We start from the raw sequence: 26,276 nt of genomic DNA, 5'->3' as shown, positions 1-26,276 counted from the left end.
TAGCTGTTCGCTTTGTATCGAACAAGACCTTGAGTCGATATGTCGTCCAATCCTGCAAAACAAGCAAACGTACTAAACGGTACAATCAGTCATTTCTTCATAAATTCTCGACGCTGTCTGATCTCTGATTCCGTATCTCGTGCATGACGTATAATTGATCGTTATATATTTTACGCAGACATTTCCACATATATTCCTTCCACGACGATCAGTCTCTGGCAAAATGCCAATGTTCAGTCTGTATTATAGGCTTTGTTTTATCATAGAATCGCCTTCAGCTTTTAGGGTTCCTCATCAACTTAACTGGAAGGACCCGTATTTACTCGCAAACATTTCAATTAACCTTCCTTGATTTGAATCGACACACTGAGGACAAATGTACAACTTTGTTGACATTTTTTACAACTTATTTACGTGTTTATTTTATCTCGTTGACTTTATCACTGGCAGCGCCATATTGATTATGAATATCTTTCATTGCTTGTCTTTTTTTTTATATAGAACCTATAGCCACCGACTGGCTGACGAATTTTTTTTATCTTTTTCATAAGCCATTTATTTGTTCTTAGAAAAAAGACACGACGTTTTAGATTAAGCAGCACTGCTAACGTTAAAGCTGAGTTAACAAGCGTTCCATATGAACGCGTGCTAACTCAGCTTTTTACATTTACAGAACATTTAAAGAACGATAACACATACTTTATTCAATTGATTGAAATATTATTATCAGGAGCCATTAGCAGGAACCTCTAGAGGTAGTCGTGTATAGACAAATATTGTTTCCTTTATGTCTGAAACGACGGCATTGCCGCTGTCAATATCCTGCCTGTTTACTGTTTATATCATCGAGCATCAGCAAGCAAAACTGCAAATATCGTAATATGCCTTAACGCTTCCCGAATTGAATGCTGGAAGAGGATGATGTCGGCAGGACATCGTGAGCGGTATAATCCCGTTGCAGTTCGGTGAAGCTTCATAGCGAGGTCAAACTGGGTATTTTTTACATTACGTAGCAAAATGGGATCAGGCGAGTCGAATCAAAGTGGGAGCAATCGATGAAGACAAGACTTTTCGATGTTACTGCTGGGGTGACTGTCTATCTGCATTGCACGTTTCGACATGCGTCATCCTTTGAAGTGACGGACTAACGGCACCCGTAAGCGTCAGAATTCTCAGATCCATTCCACTGAGACAAATTCATTTATATGCTTATAAGCACGCACATTCATGCCCTGCTGGAAGAATTAGTGGGAAAAAGGATCTAATAAATCGGTAATGACAAACATAATAACGGTTATAATGCCAATAATTATTGTTATTGTATTTGTTGCAAAAACAGCTGTTAATAGAGTAAACACGAAATATTGTTTCGGTTGACGTGTTATCAGTATGAATCGGAGTAGTATAGGAACAATCGTGAACATATCGTATCCAAGCTTCGTCAAGATCGTATGTGTAAAATTCTGACAGGACTTGAAATGAATCACGCTGCCTTTTGACTCTGCATTCTATTGCCTGTTCATAAGTCCAGCAAACAAAATAGATTTTTATTAGTAAATAACTTCGCAAAGGGTCCATAAAAATAATATAGCGATAGCTGCGTCAGAAACATTTCGGAAACATTTTGTACTCCCCGCTGCTATGTATACAGATATTGTTATCTGTTAGTGTTAACGCAAAAAACTGAAAGCTTACCAAAAACAAATAGAAACTCTGTCCAGTGGCAAAAGAAGATTTGTTTAACATATAGTCGCTGATGACACCACACTTTTCAGTGAACCAAAAAATATCCACAATTTTTAGAGACCTTTATCGTTTAGTGGGCCCTGTGGAAGGTTGTCAGAGATCATCTGTACGCTCGGAAGATGCACACCAATATCTGATAACGAAGCTTCCTTCTCAGCTAAATTAGACAAGTCTCTAACGTTTTATACAAGGCGCACAACGTATGGATATCATTTGAGCCCTCTTTTTTCTTGAGTGGTTTCTCTATTGGGCATGTCCTGCCTCTAACACTGACGCACGCAGAAGTCCCGCTACCCTTCGACTGGTAGGCCAAGCAGCGGATTTACTTCTTTGGTGTGCGGAGGTGATAAATGGTGACTGGTTAAGTTTGCTATTAAAGTTATCCTTGCGATTCTTAAGGAAGTTTATTTACATCAACCCACTTTTTTCTAGTCCTATACAACCTTATACAATTGTAGAGTAGAGAATGGCTCTTTAGAGCAGCGTGAAATACCAGTCATTCATATTTGACCAAGTATTTTATGGTTTATGGTGTACCCATACTTCATGTCTTCTAAGGGGAAATCGGGGCTCTCCCCAGTCGACAGAGGCACTTCCATTGTCTCCGCAGGAAACTTCACCGGAACCTGTTTATATTTTCGTTTGTCGCTGCGTAATTAAGACACAAGGATTCTTCGTTCGCCTAAAACCGAGGGTATTTTAAAATGTAGTTCTTGAAGGTTAACTTTGTATCAAAATTAGCTTCGTATTGTATTTTTCAAACTCGCGGCACGCAACTGATTTCACCTACCAGTCACTCAGACAAAAACACAGAAAATGCTAAGATTTTACAGAAAAAAGGTAACGCCCAATATATAAAATTTAAAGTATTATCTTCCGTTCTGTTAACTCAAACAAACAAGTAACTTCCTTTATGCGGCATTTAGTTTTCGTTGAACCGTCCTTCGAGTGAACGTTCTCCAAGTCAATTTTTCCCTATACTGGCCGGGTCAAACGACACCGGAAATATCGGTTACCTATTGGTTTATTGGGTAAAAGTAAAATATAATAACTTACAAATAAAAAAAATATATATGTATAAATTTATAAATAATTTACCACTGAGCTTCGATATAATTTTTGCCATCTTGATTGAGAGCAGATAACTAAAAAGAACGTAAAAGCTTTTCGAGTTCGTTCTGAGCTATACTCGTATACGATTGCAAATAATAGGTGTCCGTACGTGCAAGTAAATACACAGAAGCCCCATTTTAAATATCGATGTATGTCTTATTTTAAATGAAGATTACATTTAAGTAAAATGAAAATTTTCATCATTTCATGTGATCTGATCTATCCAAGCTTTCAATGAAGCTGTACGGGTATGCTGGAAAGGTTCGTCTGCTTAGTTGCACTTTTGCTCATCGTGATATGTTCTAGACAGTTATCTTGCCATATTGTCTAATGAACATTTGCTGGAAACGGAAAAATGTTTATCTTGCTAAAGTAATAGCTGCGAAATTAAATAATATAGCCTAGGACGAATTCGAACCTACTAGCCTGAATAAATAACAATAAAAACATATTAGCCAAGAAAATCATTCCATCCTACCGAACTGTACCAAAGTTTGTACTATAGTCGTCTTTTGAATTCCATAATTAGAAAACCATAATCAGCCATGAAGTGTTAGCTCTCGCACACAGAATTTTAAAGTGGACTATTATATTTCGTCACAGGAACGTATCGCGAAAAGCTATCGGATTTTTCATCATCATTTAAAGCAGTTCTTCTTCGGCTCTGCATTTTTTGGAGAAAATATGATGCAATAGACGTATTTTTCCGGAAGAAGCCAAGAGCGTTACGAAACAGGCCGTCAACAGCCTTAGTAACCTGTTCCATTTACTACACTACAGATAAAGTTTGTAGGACCCTACATCTGATTAGCGCCGTCCGCAATTAGACAAATAATGTTCAATGATACATAGTGTTCTTAAGGCGTCCGCAAACGACTCGCTAGGCGAAGGAAAAACGTTTAACAGTTTCGCCCTTTACCATGCACATGCTAAATGGTAATACTTGTTATATTGTCAAAACAACACAGACGCAAATAGCCTTCCTGGTGGACTTCATTGGTCGAAAATCATTTGTAAATTGATGCATAGATCACCTTCGGAAGTAGGTCTTCGAAATTTTCGAAGTTTGGTGAGAGAGAAGAAAGACCGGGATATTTTCGAATATGCGCCAGAAGCCTGAGTGAATCTAAATCAAGGACTTTTAACCGATATAACATAACAGCTGTCGATTCGGCCAATCAGACTAACATATGGCTTTTTCAATGGCAGACCTCAGCGGACCTGTTAGGGGTTTCCGTCCGCTAGCTCCGTTTAGCTCCCTTGACTCGGGCTAATTGAAAGTGTTTAAAAGCGAATTATACTTAAATCGCATTGAAGTTAACTACCATATACTGCTAGGCATACATCATTAGCAATTTGCTTTTAAGATACAGATAAGAAAAGGCCTAATGCCGACAGAGCTGGAAAAGTGGTGATAAGTGGTAATAAGATGCGCTAATGTGACTGCTATCAACTGGTAATGCGGCTGAAAGAATTATTCTTGTCTACCAGATTAAACAACTTACTTAGTGAATATGCCAGTGGACATTAACCAAATGGCAGTTATCTATGTAGATGTTCACAGTCGCAGGTGAACCATTATTTACGGTAGAGCTACTTAGTCCGATTTCTCTCGCTAATGCCGGCGGCCGCATGGATGAGATAATGTTATCTAAGTTACATTCAATGAAGGTCCCCCGTGCTAAATTTGGTATTATAGTATAGCTAACATTAGTAACAATGGTAAATGTTACCGTAAAATTATGTTAGAATAGATAACTTGCTTTTAGCTCAGAAACGGTTTAATTTATTTAATGCTCTTCACCTTTGTGGAAGCATGTTTATGGACGAAATGTTTAAATCTAATGAATAAAATAATACACAAGACACGATTTATTTCACTTACTGCGTTGAACGATGTGATTCAACAGCTTTTTGTGCCTCTTAAAGATAATGTCCGTCTGGGTTCACTCACGAAGGCTCAAAGTAACAGATGAATTTTTTCCTACAGACATTTTACGAGCGGCAGGAGCTTCATCGGGCATCATCTTCGTGGAAATTGAAATTATGAGGATTTTAGCTTGTTTCCATTACAAAGCTACTGGGGAGGAGTTGTATTTGTTGTTTTACAACAGCGCCAGCCGGTCGTGTGCCTAGAGATTAGAACAATTTTGTCTAAAGAGTGCGGCTATCGAAAGCTGCCTGAGGCAACTTGTCTGAAAAATCGTGAAAACCGATAAGCCCCATCTAGATCCGTCTAGAGCATCTCAAACAGAGTACAACATCGAGGTTGTTTGATACATTCTAAGGCAAGAACCAAAGGTCCAGTTTGTCGGCTGTGCGATGTTCTTTGCAAAAGTCACTTGTGGGCAACGGTGGATCTGCCGGCAAGTAGAGCATCGCGAACATGGCATGAAATGGGACAGGCACAGCTAGTCCGTTATCATCGTAGGAAGTAAGGCGATGCTGTTACATAAGCTCACATAAGATATCACAAAGGTTTAACGCTTTTAGATCGATTCTACAAACCACGTTAAAGCTATCGATCTAGAAACAAAACATACGTCTGCCATTCGAGATTATTGTTAGATTATACACTAACTGGTATATGACTACTCCAAATGACAACTGTTCGTTTTTATCCTTCCACATTGACCCGGTTTTACTCTAATTTAATAGGAAAAATCTATTATCAGCCATATTATACGCGATCGATTGCTTCCGACGGTCATGGTACTTTCAAAACGTCGTTGTATGGTCTCTGTTGACGTCTTGCGACGCAACAATATTTACTGAGAACCGAAATACGTTTGAGCCATTGCTGCCCATTTCTATCTAGAGGGTCGTCTATGATACGAAACTAGTTGTAGTGCAGGCATCTTTCCTCGAACGTACAGCTGCCGTCGAGTTCAGGCATTAAGTTTCGTCTAGCTGCAATAACTTATCCCGCCTCTCGCTGCCTCGTACTGTAGATTTGAATGTAACGTTAGAGGCAACCAAAGACGACTCTTCAGTAGCTCGTCAGTTTCTAGCGCCGTTGGGCGCTTCATGCGACTTCCCATTGAGCTTTTCAGGTAGACCGGGATTTACGTGAAATTCGCTAGTGACAGGAGCATGCGCGAGCGAGCAGCTAAGTAACAACAGCATGAACGGCCGCAGTAACAGCGATTTAAAAACGTAGCAGAAAGGTACGCCAACTATTATATATATACGTCGACAGACATATCATTGGTTGATTGGATAATTGGCCCGTTTTGTGCAGACGAAAGCACCAAGATGGAATAAGAACGCAAGAGCGAAGCGGCAGCCCGAGCAGAAACAGAAAACAAAACGTGTGCAGGTCATGTCGAAAGGCCTCTGGTGGGAAAACGAGACCTAGAGGATATAGCCACAGTAATAGCGGCGACACGAGAATGATGCAATGGCATCCTTTGGTGAAAAAGATCGGTCTATCCGAGGTCCGCTCAGTCGAGGTGAGAATACACAGTATCTTTACTCAATATTAACTATGCGAATGTCCGTACGTGTATTTGCTAGTACCAGCAGCCGTGGTAAGCTTACAACTCCTCAACGCTCTTGAAGAAATATCTCCGCTGTCTGCAAATCTTGAGGCTGTGATTACCGTTCATCTTTAAAGGAAGACGAAGGCTTCTAGGACGAGACTGTCGGTCTTCACAAGGAAACTATCGTCGGTAAGCAATCATTTGTTCGTTTAACAGATGAGTAAATTGTTATCGCAAATATCGTGTACGGGCTCGTGAAGATATTTATGCTGGAAGGATATGATTATATTGATTACAAATTATTTATAGTTAAATTTGACGAAGTCCATTGCATGGCTTATTGCAGAAAACTAGCCTACACTTTTTCCAATATGTGCATTTGATGGCAAACGATCATACTGCACTTCCGTTAAGAAAGGCTTAGTCTGAGTACACGTGTATCAAAGACGCAGAACTAATGATACCCTTACAGTAACTACCTGCCTTGTCCTGCATGTTGCGTCATCTGTTTACTTGTCCTATTTGAGCTTTTGCCGGTATTACCATAGGTCAGTGATTTGCGATTACTTTCACAGACAATGTCAGAACAACGCAGACCTGTTGTATAATATTAGTTGTTGTTGATAGATAATTGCCACCATCCCGCGCAATTGGTAGCCGATAGTTTTATGCTGTTGTAATGTTTTTATATTCAGTCGCTAGGATAATGACGGTCAATCTGACGCGGCTGCTACTGTTGTTGCTACCATTTCTGGATCATTCGTCCTGTCGCTTGCATAAACGCTTAGTGTTGACCAATTGCGGGTGACGCTGTTTTGGACGCAGTCATAATGAGCGTCACCCATACAAATAGATCGTCGAATGAGACTAATGGCAAAATCGATAGGTCAGTTTAAATGTTCGGTACCGACGCCGATATGGACATGGCGGGAAAGCGAACCATTTAGGGACGATGCGTATGCCAACTTCAGCTTGCTGGCTCATACGCAATCTTCATTATCAGCAGTAACATTACAACGGTGAACGTACTGATTGTTGTTATCGTTTTTGCAAAAAGTTCAGATAAGGGTTTGAGGAAATATTGTTTAACTTCTGGAACTAGATAGCATTCCCGTCGTGGACGCTTTCAAGTCACGAAGTTCTCACTTTTTCTAAGAAACGTTACTTCTGACAGTTGAATTAGGTCAGGATTAAGACTATTGTTCGCGCAAAAGCTAATCGAGCACAGCTCAAGTTCACAATGCGATGGAGCGATCTTAACATTTGTGCGAGCTATCGTTTTGTAATACTATAATAATAGTGGTAATCGCAATCCATCTGAAAGTACAGAGGCCCTTCAACCAGAATTTTGAAAAAACATATGTCTCCAGTGTGTATGTAAACATCATGCATAATGAAGATCTGAAGAAATCCGCCTGTGTGCTAGGGCAACGATTGATTCCGAACTGTCAGCATTGTTGTCATAATTTTCGAAGTCCATCTTTCTTTCAATAGAACATCAGGAACGCAAGCGTCTATTGATATGTTTTATCTGTTTTTTTTTTATTGGGGCTGTTTACGGAGACTGCACCTGCTTTGCGCACCCAGTTATCGTTTATGGACTAGTTATAGGACAAATCCATCAATTTACCAAGACACAGTTCATTGGATAGCTGCGCTGTACAATAGCTAAACGATGAGACTTCCTACAGTAGACCAAAACGAGTTCGCGTCTCGAAGCGATAACTGTAGAATAGCCGATAGAAGATTAGCTGTTTCTTCTTGAGGACCGGTTAAACAAACGCTAAAGATTTCAACGAAGTTGGTTGGCAGAACACATTTTTCAAGCGGTAAGTGTAAATGTTTTTGCCACAATTTTTTGATGGCCCAGAGAACCAAATTTCGACGAACTCACCCCCCCCCCCCCCTGCCCGCTTTTTTTTAGCTTAGCGAGAACACTCTTGTAAGGACCGACAATCGTATCTCCGTCTTGCCGAAAGCTACGAAATTTCTGTCAATTGCACGTTTCTGCAAACGTCAGTGTTTCAGCAATTTCTTTTCTGCTATCAGCAGTGCTCCAAATAGATGTGTACTGCAGTAATAGCCATATTAAACACGGGAGATGTCATGCAAAAAGTAGAGCTTCTTGCAACATTTTCGCCTCATTTCCTGCCAGCCGGTGATTCTGTTCGACACCGATTTATTGTGAGAGTTGTCTATTTTTACGTACGAAGCCGCGTATCTCTGTGTGTCCGCGTGCATACGATCGTGTGGCATCGATACATTGGTTATATCGTGTTATTAAATAAACAGTCAATTCAGTAAATTACAGACGATTCATTTTACGCAGAAACCTTGTCCGTAAAAGATTCTATTTTTCGATGATTTTTTCCCGTACCGTTCTTTCATTGGCTGCTTGTTCTCGCACACTGATAATTGTTCTTCGACGGACCATTCACGAACGTTCATTTTAATAGACACTTTTCGCTGTGCGATGATTGTTATAATAGCCGTTTTTTAGATGATTCCTCGTGGAGTTGTTCTCAATGGCGGGTCGAGCCGGCACCCGATACGTCTTCAACAGCGATCTAGCACATTGCTTCATGGTATAGGCGTATGAATGTGTGATAACTGAGTTTCGCTACATGTGTGTATGTACATTCATCGATATAATTGTAGCTGAGTTAAAGCCGAGTTGGCTGTTGACGACTGGAAAAGCAGGTCTCATCAAGCTCGATTTGACGGCCAAATGAGAAATCAACGGAAATAATTCGTAAGCTACGACCCATAGCACACAACTAGATAGGCCATTAGTATGAGCTTGCCGAAAAAGTAGATAGCTAGATCGTTTTGAAGTAAGTAAATATGAAAGTGTGTGAAAAGTACGTTATCGGTAACTCTGCCTGCTTTTCGAAACTTCGATCCGAAAGCTACTCCTCCTATTAATGAGGGAAAGAAACGATGAAACTATTGCAGCCGCTGAGCACGATCTATGCCTGAATAGCCGTCATGTCGCCAGGAACTAAACATCCACCATGAAACGGTCTTAGGCCATTTGAAGGAAACCGACTACAAAGGGAAGCTTGCTATTTGGGTGCTACACGAGTTGACATACATGAATTCAATCGACCGCATTTTCACCTGGCGAAGTGTACAGGAACGCAAAAGTCATTTCTAACAATACAATTGGATACAAATAAATTACACGCGAATTTAAATAAATCTCTCCCATGATCTGTGGCGAAGCGCAGATTGAAGCCGTAAAAGGGAAATGCCATGTTTTGAGGGATTGAAAAGGAATCGTGCATTACGAGTAAAGGCCGCCTGGCGTAGTCATTGATCTGGGCTTCTACTGTTAGCAAGATTACAACAAACCATTGAAGAAGGTCGACCGTAACTAGTAAACGGGCAAGACATCTTTCTTCACCATGACAATGACAGGCCGCATAGACGTTTAGCTTAGAAAGAAATGAGAAATTTTAGTGCAACCACCGTAACAATCAGGCTACCATCTATCCCAATATTTGCAGAATTCCCTTAATTGCGTTTTAATGGAGGAGAGAAAAAAGCACCGATGACCTCTAGTCATCAAGGACAAAATGGCGCTCATTTTGCCAAGTAATTTTATTTTTGCTTCGACTGCAGCCTAAAAAGCGTCAATGCCTATTTGACGGCAAAATATAATTCAGCACTCAGTTTCCAACCGTGACGGTTCCTTGCAATGGCTTATTTTGATTATGAAATCGAGTTAAAATAACCGCTGATAAGAAGATTCTCAAATATGAGAATGTTCACATCTCTATGCATAAAGCCGTACAAACAATACATCTGCTAACATTACGAGTTTATAAGCAAGCCAATGATGCCGCGTCCTTGTCACTTAGCCAATCACAGGCCAGTTGTGAATTGTGTACTCGATCCTACAGCTAACAAGTTCCTGCATTTTTCATTATCACAATTTAATTCCCTTAATAATAGACGATTATGTTGTCTATCCCCCGATATCGTAAACACCGCTTCCCCATCCTTCTTCCAAATAACGCATATCGTTTTGCTAGAGAGTAGCGGGTTTCGTCCTGACGAAGTTCTCCGGTTACATTTTGGGGGTGATGGTGGGTGCGGGGAAATCTAATAGGCGCAAAATCCGGAAAATATAGAGGGCCCAACAAAGGCTTCCGTTCGAAACCTAAGAGAGCAGCTTTGACGATGTTCACCGTGTGTGGTCTCATGTAGTAATAGGACAGGATGACCTGACCTATGGGCTTTTTCTCCTGGAGCTAGTTTGATGTTACCCAGTTGAATAAAGCTGCAAATAAACGGTCCGGTTTGTAAGAAGCAATCCCCAGTAGATCACGCCCTTGCAGTAACAACAAGCGTCTAACAGTTTTTTCTGATGAGAATCTAGTTAGACCCTGAGCCCTGGCTTCGTTCCTGGAGCCATACGTTGCGATTTTTAGTTCGTTTCGGTGTACAGACATAATTCCTCATCATCAGTGACAATTCTCTGCAAAAATTGGTCATTAGGGCAGCGTGACGTCCGATACCGGAGCAGACGTTGAGGCGCAACGCAGAACTGCAAATAATTGCTGGCTTCAGAAAGTTCACGAAGTAGCCAAGTTCGTTGGGTTTTGGTCTCGACGAAATGCATCGTACAAAAGCTATCGAAAATGCTCTACTTTCTACCTGGAACATGGAGTTCGTATGAGTTGAAATACACTCATAACATAACAGCGTTAAGGTGCCCTGACAAAGTAGAAAAAGCGCTTTCGAATCCTATATCGGAAGTAAGCAGCAAACCAGGAAAAGCAGGAAGGGTAAAAAGCGAGAGAACTTTTTTCCAGCCCAACAGATGCTCGAATATATTCAAAGACCGTACGTAACTCGTAAAACGTAATTCAGCTATTGTAAAACCTAGACCTACCGTAAACGACAAGTCCGATATAACTTATAGTATCATTTCGCTCTGCTGCCGTAAAACCGAAACTCGTTAGTATGTCGCACTTCTTCTTGACATTAACCGATTCGATACGTTCCTGCAATACCAATATGATTATAGGCCAGTCAACACTGTGTGGTAGTATTTAGTTAAACATGTTCCATGCTATGCAATGACAGATATGTTTGCGCCTGTCGCGTGTTTAGATTATGTCGGACAAAAAAAGCTTGTTTCCTATAGGCCATGGCGGAGGACGCTGGACGACCCCACTTCAGCTACTGCTGCTTTTACTATGAGGAAGCTGTGCAGATTCCAGTTAGACTACATAGCACGACAAATCGGTATTACAGGCAATCGAGAGAATGACTGTGAGGGTCCTGCATGAACGCAGGGCTTTAGGTCCGGCTTCATGAACAATGTATAAATACACGTATGTATGGATTATTTTCCACAGTCGAATTAAACCGTTCCTTTTTTGAATTGTGAAAAGTTGCCAGGCAGAGCAACTGCATTATTTAAATGGGATAATTATTTATAATATGGCTATTATTTGATTAAAATTATTTTGGTTGTTTGTCAAATATTGTAACTCTTGTATCATGTTGAGAGTGAGTCTTTTAGAGCGGAGCATTAGAAACCGGTTTAAGATTGTACCTCGCCAGATGAAAGTCTTTAATTCCAATCCCGAACAATTTTAGAACCAAATAAATTTTAGACAACTGTGTAAAACGTAGCATTTCGCGACACAAAACTCTTGTTTTCGTACTGAACCGGTAAACCCTTTTTTGGGCAGGTTTCTTATTGGTACTTTACGGTAAATGTCTAAATGAAGACGTTTCAAGATTGGTGCCCTACAAACAACGGTAATCACAAGACATCATCGATCAATAGTCCTGGAAGCGTGATATGGTGATTTTAGAAATAATCAATATCTCCGCCTGTCAGAAGCGCTTCAATACAATGCTATTTTCAAGATTTCAACATGAATGAAATACGTATCATCAAGTTCATAGCGAGTAAAACTATTTGGAACATATTTTAATGATTAAATTAATCACTCCCGATAGATTTACAGAGTGTAGCTGTCCGATTTTGGCCCAAGATGCGGTTAACGAAAAAGTGCCCACAAGCCCGGGTGTTATGGGGTCACGAAGCACGGCAATGGGTATTATGTATTCGAATATTTAACATTAGTCCTTAGTACAGCGTTTGCTTTTAATAGCAGAGAAAATTCGTAGAGTCAACAACGTTTCTCACTTCCACTTAACCAGGGCGCTTGCGGTCCATTTTAGCGTACTGTCAATGTACTTAAATTTAAGTTAATCCTTATTCGCGACTACATTTAGGTCATTAGACTACAAATGTACGTATATATCTGATTATGGCCATTTAGCATTGTCGGTAAACCTATATCTTTTGCATTGATTTTGATGAAAAGAGTGGATGCATCCTGAGCCTGTTATGCATAAAGGTCCGCACTGTACAATGTGGTTTGTCCAAATAGATCTATCTAGATCAGCAACATCGTCGTATGTGGATGACGCATTCACGTGAGTGCATGGCGTCCATTAGTCAATGGCCGATCGGAAAGTCTCTTGTGTTTGAAGCGATAGAAAAGGGACGAAGTGTCTCAAATTTGAATTTAGCGGGCCCGTTTAACCGGCTATGCACCAGGCTCTTCTTGGCGCTAGTTGCAGGAACAGTAGTGCGGCAGCGTCCGCAAATCCCGAGTCACGATTCTCGGCTGTTACTATTTTTATAGGGTTGATATTGTTATTCTTTACACAACTTCATTAACTGGCAGGCGCTGGTGTGATATTTATTAACTAACGCTACGTTCGTATTGACTTTAATCGTTCGTGGTTGTTGTTGTTGCCATCACTGCTGCCTGTGAACAAACGAATCCCTTTGCGTCAAACATTTTTCCCAAATCTAATTTACATCGTCTTTATTTTTGGACTTTTTTTTTTCTTTCCCAGCTTCCTCTAGCGCGACTATAATTCTGTTTGTTAGTACCACTGTGTCTGGGGTACTCTGCAAGTAAATGTGTTTCTGTGTGCGTGTGTGTGTGTGTGTGTTTACATTGATTTTTTCTTTTGTCAAAATTTGGAGACGACTATTTATCGCCAGATGTTTGCACTTTTTATCATTGTCGATAGAGATGGTGGCAAGTACTCTGCTGAAAATCATCCGATAGAAGGATAGGAACAGTTTTTTTAACCTTACGTAAACACAGAGCCGTAACTTCATGAAACAACATACGTTTTACTAGCATACATACGTGCATAGCACGATCAGTGTAAATCGAACACACGTTGCAATGTAAATTCAAATAGAGCATCCTTCACACGAGTCTTTTTTATTTTTGTAAGCCTATTTGTTTTGTCTAGTGGCGATAAGTGAAGTTAATATGCATCATGTACTCTCATGTAACTGCGGCCACTTAACGATTGATCTGAAGATATAAAATAAAACATTCATGAAGAATTGCAAAAAAAAAACGTCCACCGCAAGCCCTCCATGGGTACTTCTTTAAGAATCACCTATGCGAATCCCTATATATATATTGGCTTCGGATGTTCGCCTTTGTTTTTGTTATTTTGTGCAAGAGCCACTCTTCTTTTCGAACAGCTAATTGTGTGCGACAAGCTTATCCGACTCAGTTTTCGTTATCCACCCCACCAAACAAATTACTACCGGTACAAACGAGCCCCTTTGTATTCTACCGTTACCTTATTTGAAAGCGTCACTGGGTTTAACTTCATCAGTGCGTCAACATACTAACGCTGCTACCATCATACGCATTACCTGTGCGTTTTGTGTTTCAAGACACAACCCGTGAACGCGGTAACTACAATTCGCTAACTAACTTGTATTAGGGCGTCTGCTATCGTTTCGTCTTTCCCGCTGTCGCTTGGCTTCTTCGTTCATTTGCTCTTTGTGTTTTTCGTTATTTTTTCCAGTTATCAACTGCTCTTTTTCTCTATAGCGACAGAGCTTGGGATGATTGTGAATCTTTAACGAGGCAAGCCATGCAAAATCGCGTCAGAACGTACTTGGCCATAGCGACTGGTCTAAACGATATCGCCATAGTTGAACTGTTACTACCAATGCTGGTGGTTTAAGACGATCTATAGAAAAAAACGCGAACGCCGAAACGTTGGCGTCATTTGCCACTATAAGCCATCGTCACAAGTCGATCTGACCAGTTTCTCGATGTGGTCAGAGCCAACATCTGCTACGGAAGCAATTAGCTAACAATATGTACCGCGTACATGAGGAAGATAATAAATGATCACGCTTAATACTATGTTACCGCTATTACTGGCAGAATGCTACATGCAAACAGCACGCCGCTGTATAGAAAAATCAAAGATTTAATAGTTGCATCATCAGAATTAGGTGGTAACGTATGCGTCTTGCTTGAAGAGGCTATCATCACTTGTATTGTCAGTCAAACGTCACGTTACGGTAGCGTAGTTTTTTTTTTCTTTATTTAGTGAACGCTCGTTGAAACCTCTACGTATGCAAGAGACAAACGTACTCATCACAATCAGAACTGTTCTAGACTAACGTCTAAACCGGCGATATGCGTCTAGGGAAATGCATTTATATACACACATCAGTGTCGGCAAGATCGATGCCTCAGAGTGGTCGCATCGGGCTGATGGATCACAAGGGTTTCATTCGAAATAGAGCTGCACAAGTAGTAAAATTAAGTATTAGATAAATACTTTTTTCCGGCAAAAGTTCGCTTTTAATCCTTGAAACCGAATGTTAATGTGGGCAAATTGGTCGATCTTTTTTTTTTTTTTGTAATTTTTGCCATTTTTTTATGATTTCTGCAGGATTCTCTTATGCGGATCTATGAAAAAGCTGTAGCCATTGAGGCTGGCTATCCTTCGGTTCCGTCAGAAATTTTTCCTGTTAAAAATATGGTCGTCCAATGTTTGCGTGGGAATCCATGTAAAGAGGGTCGTTCTCAATACTAACTGAAAGTTTTCGACAAGCTGAATGGAAGTACTGCACATATTCCTATATCCAAATCTCAGTTCTCAGGCGGAAAGCTCGTCGGAGAGCAAACACCTAACATAACGTTCTATGTAAGGGATGTTTTTTGACGCCAATCTATAGGTCTCAACGAGCTGGGTCGAAAGACACTGAATATTTCGGTCCCAAAATGGTCGAAAACTCATAGAGCGCTTCGTTTCGCTTATATGACAGTGGGCTGAACTGCTTTTGAATACTTTTTACAGTTTACACGATGAACATTCTAGTTAAATAGTTTTTCAAAAATATTTTTTTAGAGAAAAACCAAAATATAGAAATATTTTTTTCGATACAAAATAGCATTTTATTGACGCCAATTCCCTACACCGATCGATAGATATCGACGAGATGAGTACAAATACGATACATTTTGCTCGAATAATAGGCAAAATGGAGATTTCAGCGTGAAGAGGGCCAAAACTGAATGTAGTAGCTTTTTCGCCCGCGTAAAACTGTGATGAATATTTTTTTTACGTGGAAGTCTCGATAGAAAGGCTATTTCTCGGTTTTTTTTTTTATGAGCTGAATGAGAATGCAGTACACGTTCAGGATCAAAAATGTTGAAATTTAAGATGGTATTCTATACATAGAAGGTTTTCTTCATATCAGTTGACGGATTTGACCAACTGAATAAAAATCCTATATCGGCCTGCACCTATGATTAATATTTTTGCGAAAATCTATTTGATCATTTTGGGTCATTAATGCAAAAATGGGATAAAAATACGTGTGCTATTCTATTACGTTTCAATTGAAAAATCAAAGCGGCAAATGAAAACTACCAAAATGTCAAAAAAAAAGATAAAAAATAATCGTTGAGTTTTTTTATCTTTTTTTTGGCAAACGGAATGGATACGCTCACACCGAAACACACCAAATATTTATGTGTTCATTCAATTTTATATAAATATATATAAAATACATATGTAACTATTTATCAAAGTGATGACAAATATTCAATCTTAATTAATGTCTCAGGCTTATTATTATTAGGTTATTTAATGCAAGTTGTGCAACTACTAAGTATAGAAATGGACAGAGAAAGACCGTTACCCCGTGGGGACGTCCCGGGAACACAATCAATCCTCTTTTGACATAATATTCCTTAAAAAAATCGTTTGAAAAATATCTTGAGCTTTACCAGCGTTCCAGGAACAAGATCAATGGATTACTCCACTCTATCGATCGCAATGTCTAACAAAAATCGGCGGAAGGCCAACTTGTCCTACGTACGGATCGGCCGATGCCCGACTAAAATACGTGCCTATTGGGAACAGAATCAATCAGCCATCATTAAAAAAATCGTAGTCACGTTGCAGAAATGTGCCAAAAGCCAACATGTTATGAGTGGAAGAAGTCTGGAAATCAGTGAGGTGCCTGGCTGAACAGGCTGACAGAAAAACTCCAATAAAGTAGCAGTTTTTTTTAGAGTAATTATAACGAGATAACTGATGGTGTATCACGTAGTCGCGGTGTAATGTCGGTGGATCAAATTAGTCCAATCAACAATAGAATAGGCGCGGGCGAAACCTGCAAGTCCGTCTAATATATGTATATTTTTTGTTGAGTAAGTATATGTCTGAAAATAGACTTGGGTTTGTGCACTAAGTTTATCTATTGTAAACCTAGTAAACATTTATATATATTTAATGATACTTAAAAAAATCCAATGCGTGGCTATTTCTTCATAAGGACTTTGTATTTAAGTTGCTTAAGACCGTCGTAGGAAGAAGCTCGTTTGGTATAGGATGATTTTTTTTATGGTATAGTCTGAGTTAATGTTTAATCAGGAAAGAAATACTTTCAATTTTTTTTTCGCTAGATTTTGCTCTATTTTTTGTGTCCGAAACCATCGATTGGCACATGTGTATGGATACGCAATATTACTATCGAATGTATACTTTCGACAACTGGGTCGGCAGCCTTTTCAACTAAAGTCGATGTTACCTTAACGACAAGATAGCTGCTATGAAAACTCTATTAAAAGAATAACACTTCTGTTTGACTGTTCGTCGGCACAAATAAGCACCATACGGGCTATCATATGTACTTATGTAATAATGTGATTAATGAAACCTATATTCCTACGGTACATTAATCAGTTCACCTGTATATATTGCTCGTAGAATCGGCTGAACGTGTGGCCTTCAGTTAACGATATTTTCTACCGGGGCCAAAAGGTACCGGTAGGTTCGCAGCATCGCCAACAAGTTTTTTCTTTTTGGATTCGGCGAAGTTTGACGCTGAAATAAGGGCAAGCAGGAATGTACTTTTTGACGATACTGTTGGCCTGCAGCGTACGGCGGCCACCGAAACAAACGGATGTCAACCGCGAAATTTGGCTTCTATCCGCGAACCTGTTGGCTTTTCTGTAGCTTCTATCAAATAGATGGTGGCAAGTGGTAGCGAAACGTACAAAAGAGATGGATCAGATCCAAGAATTGACACAGGTAACCTAACAAAATACCACCAAGGCCCTTACAAGCGCGAAGTGTACATAGTTCCATAAGTGGCTTCACGAAGTAAACCACTCCGTGCACGTGTAACATGTGTCGCTGCGGTCAGCTGTGTTGATATGAAATGCAGATACTTATAATAATAGTGCATTCAAAAATAAGGGCGCGAAATATTTGAATTGATCAAACTGCTGCATAAATCGACTAGCCGAACACATGCGTTATGTACATCAGTATTTTGAAGTGGTCACCAGAGAAGGAGAGTCAGAACCTCAGCTGCTCATTACCAAATACACTCGGTATCTTTAAAAAAAAAAAGATGGCTGGAAATCATCGCACATGAAACTTGAACTGGAACTAATAAAGTGTAGCATTTTTTTGAAAGCGCGCTTGCAGTTTTACGCGCCTACGGGAGATAGAGGGGTCGTGTGAAGACCGACGTTGTAGCCCTCCGAGGAAACCTGTATTTGCACCATGCTGGAAACCCAAAAAGTAGCGTATCTTTAACGTTTTCCAATTAAAATTTAGGGATCATAAGAAGAAGTGTGTTGTAGCTGGATTTGCGCACGGTTTACGCATACAAACATGTCACAACTATGCAGGTCATTGCCTACTATAATGCATTGATCACGAGAGAGCGTTCCTCTCATTGTTCATTGATGGGTTTTAATTACGTACACGTACCTGCTAACTCGACCCGCCGGCCTCTCCTTGTATCTAATCCTGAAGTATCGCACACATCTACTAACCAACCAATGCCTGAAAAGGCTGGTTGTTCTTTTGAAGCCTTTTGTCACACAATCGCGTTTAACGCCGCTGTAAATCCTCGTCACTATCTGCAACTGAAGTTGATGGACATTTCACTCTGTCAGAATCTTCTAAATAGCGAATACGTGGGTGATACCATACCAGTATCTAACGGGAATTATGAGGCGATAGGTGTCAGCGTATTGCATAGAAATACAACTCCATATTAACCATCTGTCTTCCATCTTTCAATCTTAATACGGCAAATAATGCGGGGTACCTTGTCGAGTGCGCAGGTGTTCGTCAGGAAGAAAACCCAAAAGGATGCACTTAAACATGGTTTGTGTTTTTTTTTCCTAACGTGCAGATAGATAGAGTGGCTTTTAAAAGCTTTTTTTAAGGCGTTAATACCAGGCCAACGTTAGGCCAGTGGTAATTTGTATACATTTAATTGGGACGCGCAGTTAGTGCGCTGGATACAGGAAACCGTTGTTATTTTTAGAGATTCTAAGCTGTAAGGTCGTCCTGGCTGTCTTGGTTACATAAAGATCGCCAATAGCACAGGTTTCGTCTATAAACTACACACGATACAGGATCGCCAGACCTCGTCACGAGCTAACGCCGATGTGGCAATTTACCTGTGTCTCGTGTTAGGCAAACAGCCTATGCAAAAGCTCGTGATACAACGCATGTTTAGCAGATTCTTAGGAACTCCGATTATGTTCTTAGCTGTATCACGTAGACGGCAGCGTACATAGAACCGGTCTGTAGAGTTCATCGTCAACACTTCATGTCACCGCTAGAAATCCTTTTCTTTCATAACACAATGTTCACTCACTTCGCGCGCGTAGCAGTCGTAGTAATACTTTTCCCTTTCGTAGCCGTCTTTTATCAATCTAGTCAGTGAAGACACTGACGGTGTAGATCGTCGTTTTGGTCATCTTGCTTACGCTTAACCAGTACTCGACCAGCCGGTTCGTCTGGCCGCTTCGTCTGGTCGTATAAATGTTTTCCTTCGTTCCTGTTCTCCTTCATCATATGCGTTCTTCCCCGCCGTCCCTTCGCAATGGTCTTCTTCTGTACTTCTGCCGCCGCCAACAGCAGCGGCAGCAGCACTTAAGGTACGAAAGATAGCGCAGGCAAAGATTGCCTGGCCAAAACGACACTACGACGCCGCACGCCGTGGTTACCACTTCACATACCCAGCGCCACTTTGCGAGAGGGAGCGAAAATTATATCGCGAGGAGGTAGAAAGGCCAACCGGCGACCGCCGCAAACCATACGGATACAGCAGGCTTTCGGTGCATACGACTGCAGTCTACCGCCGCCGCCGCTGCCGCTGCCGCTACTACCGCTGTTACTAGAACGTTACCGAGATCTTGCCACGGCAGTGGTACAACAGGTCTCCCACCATCGTCCGACTAACAGCGTCGTGATCGTCACATTGCAAATGCAAAGAAGAAGTGAGAGTGGACGAGATGATAACAGCGGCGGCAACCCACCGTCAGCGGCAGTGATGCCAGCCAGCTGAGCCAAGAGCACCCTTTGAAGAGTCGTATGATGAAGATAATGACTACGATGATGGTAACACGAATGATAATGATGGTGGTGATAATCATCATCATCACCTCCATGATGATAGTGATGACTATGGTGATGGTGACTATGAGAATGCGACTGTTGTTGGCAAAGGTGAAGATGAACACATGATCATCGTCCACGTGCTTCTATTGATACGCATCCGATTTCTGCCCGCCGTTGCCAGCTGCTGCCCGTTTAACCGCCACGATCACCAGCGAGTAAATGGATACTGTTGGTACCGTTATAGCAGTCTGTGCTTATGATGGATACGCGACAGCGGCGTAAGCTGCATACGGCAGAGGGGGCCAGCAAAAGCTCGTAGTAGTGACTATGTCTTCAATGGGTGTAGGCCACAGTGACGAGTCAGTATGGCTGTGTTTGGCTCCGGCTGCCCGACGATCAGAAGAGCAGTGAGTACGAAAAGAGGCCAAAAGAAAATGCTGTCAACTCATGTGATATAACCGCCGCATATAGCTTTTTGCTCCTCTTAAATCACTAATCTACAAAGGGCCGAGAAGTTTTCAAGTTTGCTTCTGGTAGAGCTTTTGCCGATGCTGACCTGTACCAACTGAACTGTACTATTGTAGAAATGTCGGTACGCTTCGTCGGCCCGGAATATTGCCGCATGATGATGGCCGCTGACTTCCCATTCTTAGCTATCAGGGCTTATTGTTCTAGCGTCAGTTTCAACTCAAATTATGCGGTAACCTATTGTAGAAGTGGAACTTGTTTCTTCTGCTAGTCATACCGACTTTTCACGTCAATTGTTGCAATGGGAATATATCCCGCTTTGATTTTCTGCTGAATGCCCCAGGAAACAGCTATAATGTAATAGTTTTTACACGCGGGCTTACATAACATATAATATCTATGTATTATATCATGGTTAAAGAATGATCATCGCGTCAATGTAAGTTAAGCGTATGTAATGGCATGTAGGTTTCTGAACAGCCTGCGGACTTTCGGCAGTTACCGATATAGACCCCATACATTTTTTTGTTCCTTTATTATTAAAAATATTATATGCTGGTAGGCAGATTTAAGATATATCTATTGTAAGTAACCTCTTGATATGGCTTGTTGAAGCATTTCATTATACCCTCAATAGACTAGCCACTACGACGAATTACCATCGGCGTCTTTCCTATGCTTCTTTCTTATGACTGGGCTGTACGGTTGGGGCAATATTACTTATTATGCAGAACACATCCTATATAAATGTACGACAACATAATGGGGTGTGAAGGCTCTTACACAGTAAAAAAAACACAGTCAATCACAGCAATAAAAGATCGACTTCCGCTGGCACTTGATATCGCTCAGGCCGGACAAATTCTCTGGATATAAATGCGAATCAAAACCAAAAAAACACAAACTTACCATATATTTTTCGTCACTGACTGGGTCGGTGGATTGACTGAGCACCACTTTCGGCCCCATTGGGTTCTAAATGCAGCGTATAGGAAAAGTAGCGTTAGCGTTTTCCTCACCGGAGCGAGTTAGCTGCTTTTGATCTGCTTAGGGTATATTCAATCCAAAACGTTTGGTGACACATGTTACTTTGTATTGTATTTTTGCTTAACATAACAGTACCACTAATTTATGTAACGGTAGAGATTGAACAGTGCCGTAGTGAAAATATTTGCAGCTTTGGGGTAAGCTGGATTCTACGTACCTTATATCTAGTCCCGTGGCCAGCGTTGTTGCGCACAGATTTCCTTTCAGATCCGTCCGTCCTCCAAACGTATCCGAGTGATGGCTGAGGGTTTTTTTTTTTGCCAATTTTATGCCATCGATACACATATTAGTGGCGATTAAACTGAAATGGACGCGGACGAATGTACACACAGATGATTTTCTTTCTGGGGGGCTAATACGTATGTTCGTTCGAACCGCGTTGTTTCTAAATAATACCGCGATGTTACATACCGCGTCTGAACCCAGCAAATGGTCTTCAAGTGATTTCAAGTCAGTTACGTACGGCGTTTGCTAATTAAGTGCTATGCGCTTTCTTTAACCCCGTCTGATATGTCAATGAATGAGGTTGTCAATCAAAAGAAATTTCCCAATATAACGGAACCAACAGAAAGTGGCAGGAAGTCGCACGGTCGCAAATAGACCATTTCGGTAGTAGATTACACGCAACATCTGCTTCTAAAAAACCTTACCTTTAATATCTTGTGTTTTGTTCTAATTTTTATAATCAGTTGTAAGTTTTATTATCTAGTTTGATAATCAGTAACAAGTGAATACACACATTTACTCGACACGGTAATATGCACCTGTGGAGTTTTGTTAAGTGGCCCATATCTTTGGCATGCCCCCGTCGAAGAAGGGTATAATCATAATAGGTTCTGTATCCTTTTTCTATTTTATAGATCTTCAGCTAACATATATCATCTGTTGGAGGACCGTAACTGTCTACTTTTTGTATGGCTAAGGGAATTGTGGCTATTACAGATCGGATTTGGACAGAGTTAGACGTCAATCGATAATCAACAAATTAGGGCCGACGATGGCGTCGCGCTAATTTTCGGAAGTAGCTTTTGCTTTCCTACTTACTGTATCTCGTGCAATTAGTCCAAAGACCTACCTGCTCCATGATACGCTCGTACTTCCAAAACGCCTACGGTAATAATTCCGAAGAGAGAAGAGGTTTTATTTAATTTACATGAGGAACATGTAACGTTCGCTTCATATTCGAAGAGTAGATGCTCCATTCGAAGTTTGAAATAAGTCCCTAAGGACTTGAACGATTAGCTAGCGAAAAGCCCAGCGGAAGAAACAAACATAATTCCGTTTTCTGGCCATTTGGGCTTGAATTTATACAGACTTGAATTGTATCATTAACTTCAACTGTTACTGTTATATACATGTACAGCATTCAAGTACACACAACGATTATACGAGGCCGAAGTCTAGCTCGAAGCAACTTGGTTGTCTTATTTCCAGGCCATGCTGATTTCATATGAAAAAAAGTCTAATAAACGTTTCTACTATAGCTTCTGCCAAGGAACTCAAGGTCGTTCTCGTTTAAATCGTTCTAACCGTAGATAAAATGCCATCATTTCCTATTCAGACAAGCTCATATATCTAAAAATTGCTGCGTGTTCTGTATATACCGTTCCCGCCTCTTTTTCCACCTTCCAGAGCTACACTGAGCTCGTTCCAAACTAAACGCCAATATTGGCCACGCCGCTAGTGGTCGGAGTTACTGCACCCCGCTCGTAATCATAATCCACCGTCATACGGTCACTTGAAGAACACAGAACAAAAAAAAAAACAAACAAAAAAGGAAAACAAAGAGAAAGCGAATACGTGTACAGGTACCTTTAACTATCTTTGATATTATGGCTTAATGTCTGCCATTCGCTTGTTGTTGTTATCTGCCGCTGTTAGTGATGGTGGGCGTTTATTTGGATGCTTCGGAACTGTATTTATCATGTGTTCCGTTCCTTTTTGGCCATTCACTCGCTGCTGGTCATTGTTTTTCTTCGAAGTTGTCGTTTTTTTATCGCGCACCGATGCTGGTCCGCCTCCTGCTCTTCGATGTCGACATCAACCTACTTAAACAATAACATATCGACAAATATACCAATAACAATCCATGCATCATTTATCATTGCATCCAAGCACGGCTACAGGATGAACAGCGATACCGATATTGAACGAGTAGAGAAATGTTTGGCAAAAGCATCACTCTGTATTGTCGAAGCGACGATCGAAAGCGTCAAAATTACGGAGACCCTTTCATTCCGCCGTTCTGTCAGGCTGTTCTCGGGCTTGTCTTTGTTTACTTTTGTTTTCTTTATTTCCTGTTGAGCTTCTCTGTGGAGGACGCGTGTCCCTGGTCGTACAAGCGTTGCTCGCCGCCGTCCGTTAGCGACCGGTAACATGGCGGAAGATGCAAAATTTTCTTTTTTATTCTCTTGGGCCCGACTGTTATCAAACCTATACCTGTGAGCAAATGTTAGGCACAGCCAGAACGTTTGTAATGAGCAGACGTAAAGCTAGGCACGAATACGACAGATAGTCAAGCGACAGGGAGCTGAACCAGGAATCGCTTCATGTTTAATTGATCATAACGATACAGTTAGATTATGTACTGTGAATCGCCGCGGATTTTTATGTACACCGGCGAAGACTCAATGGTTTTACATGACAAAAATCCATCTAATGGTACCGTACACATGTACAGAACAGATTGGGAACTAGATACTTACTACCGCGCTCTAGAAAGCGCCGCACAACTTTTGAATAATTTTTAACCCGAATCGACCTTTATGAGATAGGTAAAATTTTTAGGTCATCAGATTATCAGCTCGGGTACCTTTATTCCAATCACATTATCGGCATTATTATACAAAATAGGTATTTTTCCTATTCTTATTATTACTGCTATTAACGATATTTTTACACCGGCCATTTACTGTAGACCTCTTCTTCTCTACCAACGTATTCCGTTGATCTTCTGCCTGTTAACTCAAGCTGTTACATTAATTCATTTCCTAACATAATACGTTTCGTGGAACTGAACGCGTAAGGCATGATGTACTTTCATGCGTTTGTTCTATGTATATGTGACGTTTGATTTAATGCGCCAGCTAGATACGGCATGACGCTTCTCTCAATGCGACGTCGGCAAATGAAGACGCTAGAAGACGACACAATTTTCCCACTGTCACGCTAATCACACGTTTGGTGTTGTTCTATCACCGTTGCCGCTGCTGTTGCGGCCGTCGACGCCGCCGACTTCAGCGGAAGCTTCATAAACATTACCAGCAGTAGCTACACAGCCCCTTTTTGCAGTTCGGACCGCGTGCGAAAGGCACCGCCAAGGTTTGCCGACGTCCGGCGCCGGCTCCGATACGTTGCTAATGCCATTAATTAATTGCCAATCGACCGAAGCGACTACGTCAGCTGGAGGCTGGCAGATAGCACACCGGAGTGTCACCGTATCGGATCGCATCAGCTGTGCCAATCTGGTGTTGGCCAATAGTCCACCCAGTTTTCGTTTTTTGTTTTCTTTTTTCGAATTAATTTGTGGTCTTCAACTGGTACGTTCTCGTACGAACCTTACGGCCGAAATTTTGTTGTCGTTGTGACCATGCGGACGAAACTAACGTGGGCGTCCTCCTAGGTCCTTCTATCTAACGGCTTTCTTAGGCCCAACCCTGTCGGGCCACGTTAAGTCGGGGTCAGATACTTTACCTGATTGCTTTGCGGCAGCAACAGCAACAACGACAACACTTTCAGACGAACGAATATAGAATATACGGAAAACGTTTTTGGGCAACACGGTATTTATTTAGTTTTCCACTTCTGTTGACATTATATTGTTGATGCTATTTGTTATTTTATTGTAGCATATGGTAGTTTACTAATTTGTCTTATTTCCCTTATACAGTGTTTGCTACCAACGTCTGATTTTTTAGCCGCACGATGGAGGTACTATATTGGTTGTAGGGGAACCGCCAACGAAGACCACCAGTACATATGTGTCGTATTAAGTTGGTTAAAAATGGCCAAACATTAGATTGTGCTGTTACTTGATAGCCGCGCACGGCCTAAGCTCTTGACGCTTTGTCGTCCCGTTTGCAGACGTTCTTCACGCCGACGGTTGTTGCCGATCGGAGGCGCAACTCGTTCGAACTACTGATGCCGTCCAGTTGTCGGGGTGATCGTTTTTTTTCGATTGTTTTTGTGGCGGTTTTGTGTAGCCGAACAGACAAAAAGCTTCTTTTTTTTTCTTATTTGTCTACAGTGTTGAAACCAACAAAAGGGGCTGATTTCGATAGTGTTAGTTAGCTAGCTGTCTCAGTGCTGCTGCTGCTGCTGCTTCTGTTTATATCGCTACGGTGTAAAAGTAGGCGACCAATATTGCTTAAGTTTCCAATGAATTAGACGGATTCTACTGTTAGGTCGCTCACACGTTGATTGCTCAGTTCGACATGGAAGAGACATATGCGTTTTCGTCGAGCTAATTTAGCAATTGTTATTGCTACGCAAAACAAAATTCTGCTAGTACTATATATACATTATATATACATATATATATATACATGTACTATAATAATACATTTCTAGAAGGTCTTGCAGGTCCTTTATTGACGAATTGATCTATTCATTTTTGGGGGGTCGTTGTTCAATAATCGACTTCTGAAATGGGAGGATCACATTGCGTCA

At 41.0% G+C, this 26,276-nt stretch overlaps 1 protein-coding gene across 3 annotated transcripts in view; it reads right to left on the bottom strand.

Annotated features, from left to right (window-relative positions):
- Window positions 1-19,676, bottom strand: part of LOC111265177 (transcription factor GATA-3) — a 110,466-nt gene extending 90,790 nt beyond the window's left edge. For 2 of the 3 annotated variants that reach the window (XM_086970378.1, XM_022841607.2), the window contains exons 1-2: window positions 19,148-19,676; window positions 18,447-18,604 (exon numbers count right to left, since the gene is read on the bottom strand). The gene's annotated coding sequence lies outside the window, so the exon portion shown is untranslated. Of the gene's footprint in view, window positions 1-18,446; window positions 18,605-18,789 lie in introns of all 3 variants that reach the window. The other variant, XM_086970379.1, reaches the window with a different exon arrangement.
- Window positions 19,677-26,276: the final 6,600 nt, after the last annotated feature.

This window comes from Varroa jacobsoni, unplaced genomic scaffold, assembly GCF_002532875.2.
Source record: "Varroa jacobsoni isolate VJ856 unplaced genomic scaffold, vjacob_1.0 scaffold_941, whole genome shotgun sequence".
Lineage (NCBI taxonomy): Eukaryota > Metazoa > Arthropoda > Arachnida > Mesostigmata > Varroidae > Varroa > Varroa jacobsoni.
The sequence above is the reverse complement of the archived record's forward strand: the minus strand, read 5'-3'. Positions and strand labels throughout refer to the sequence as shown.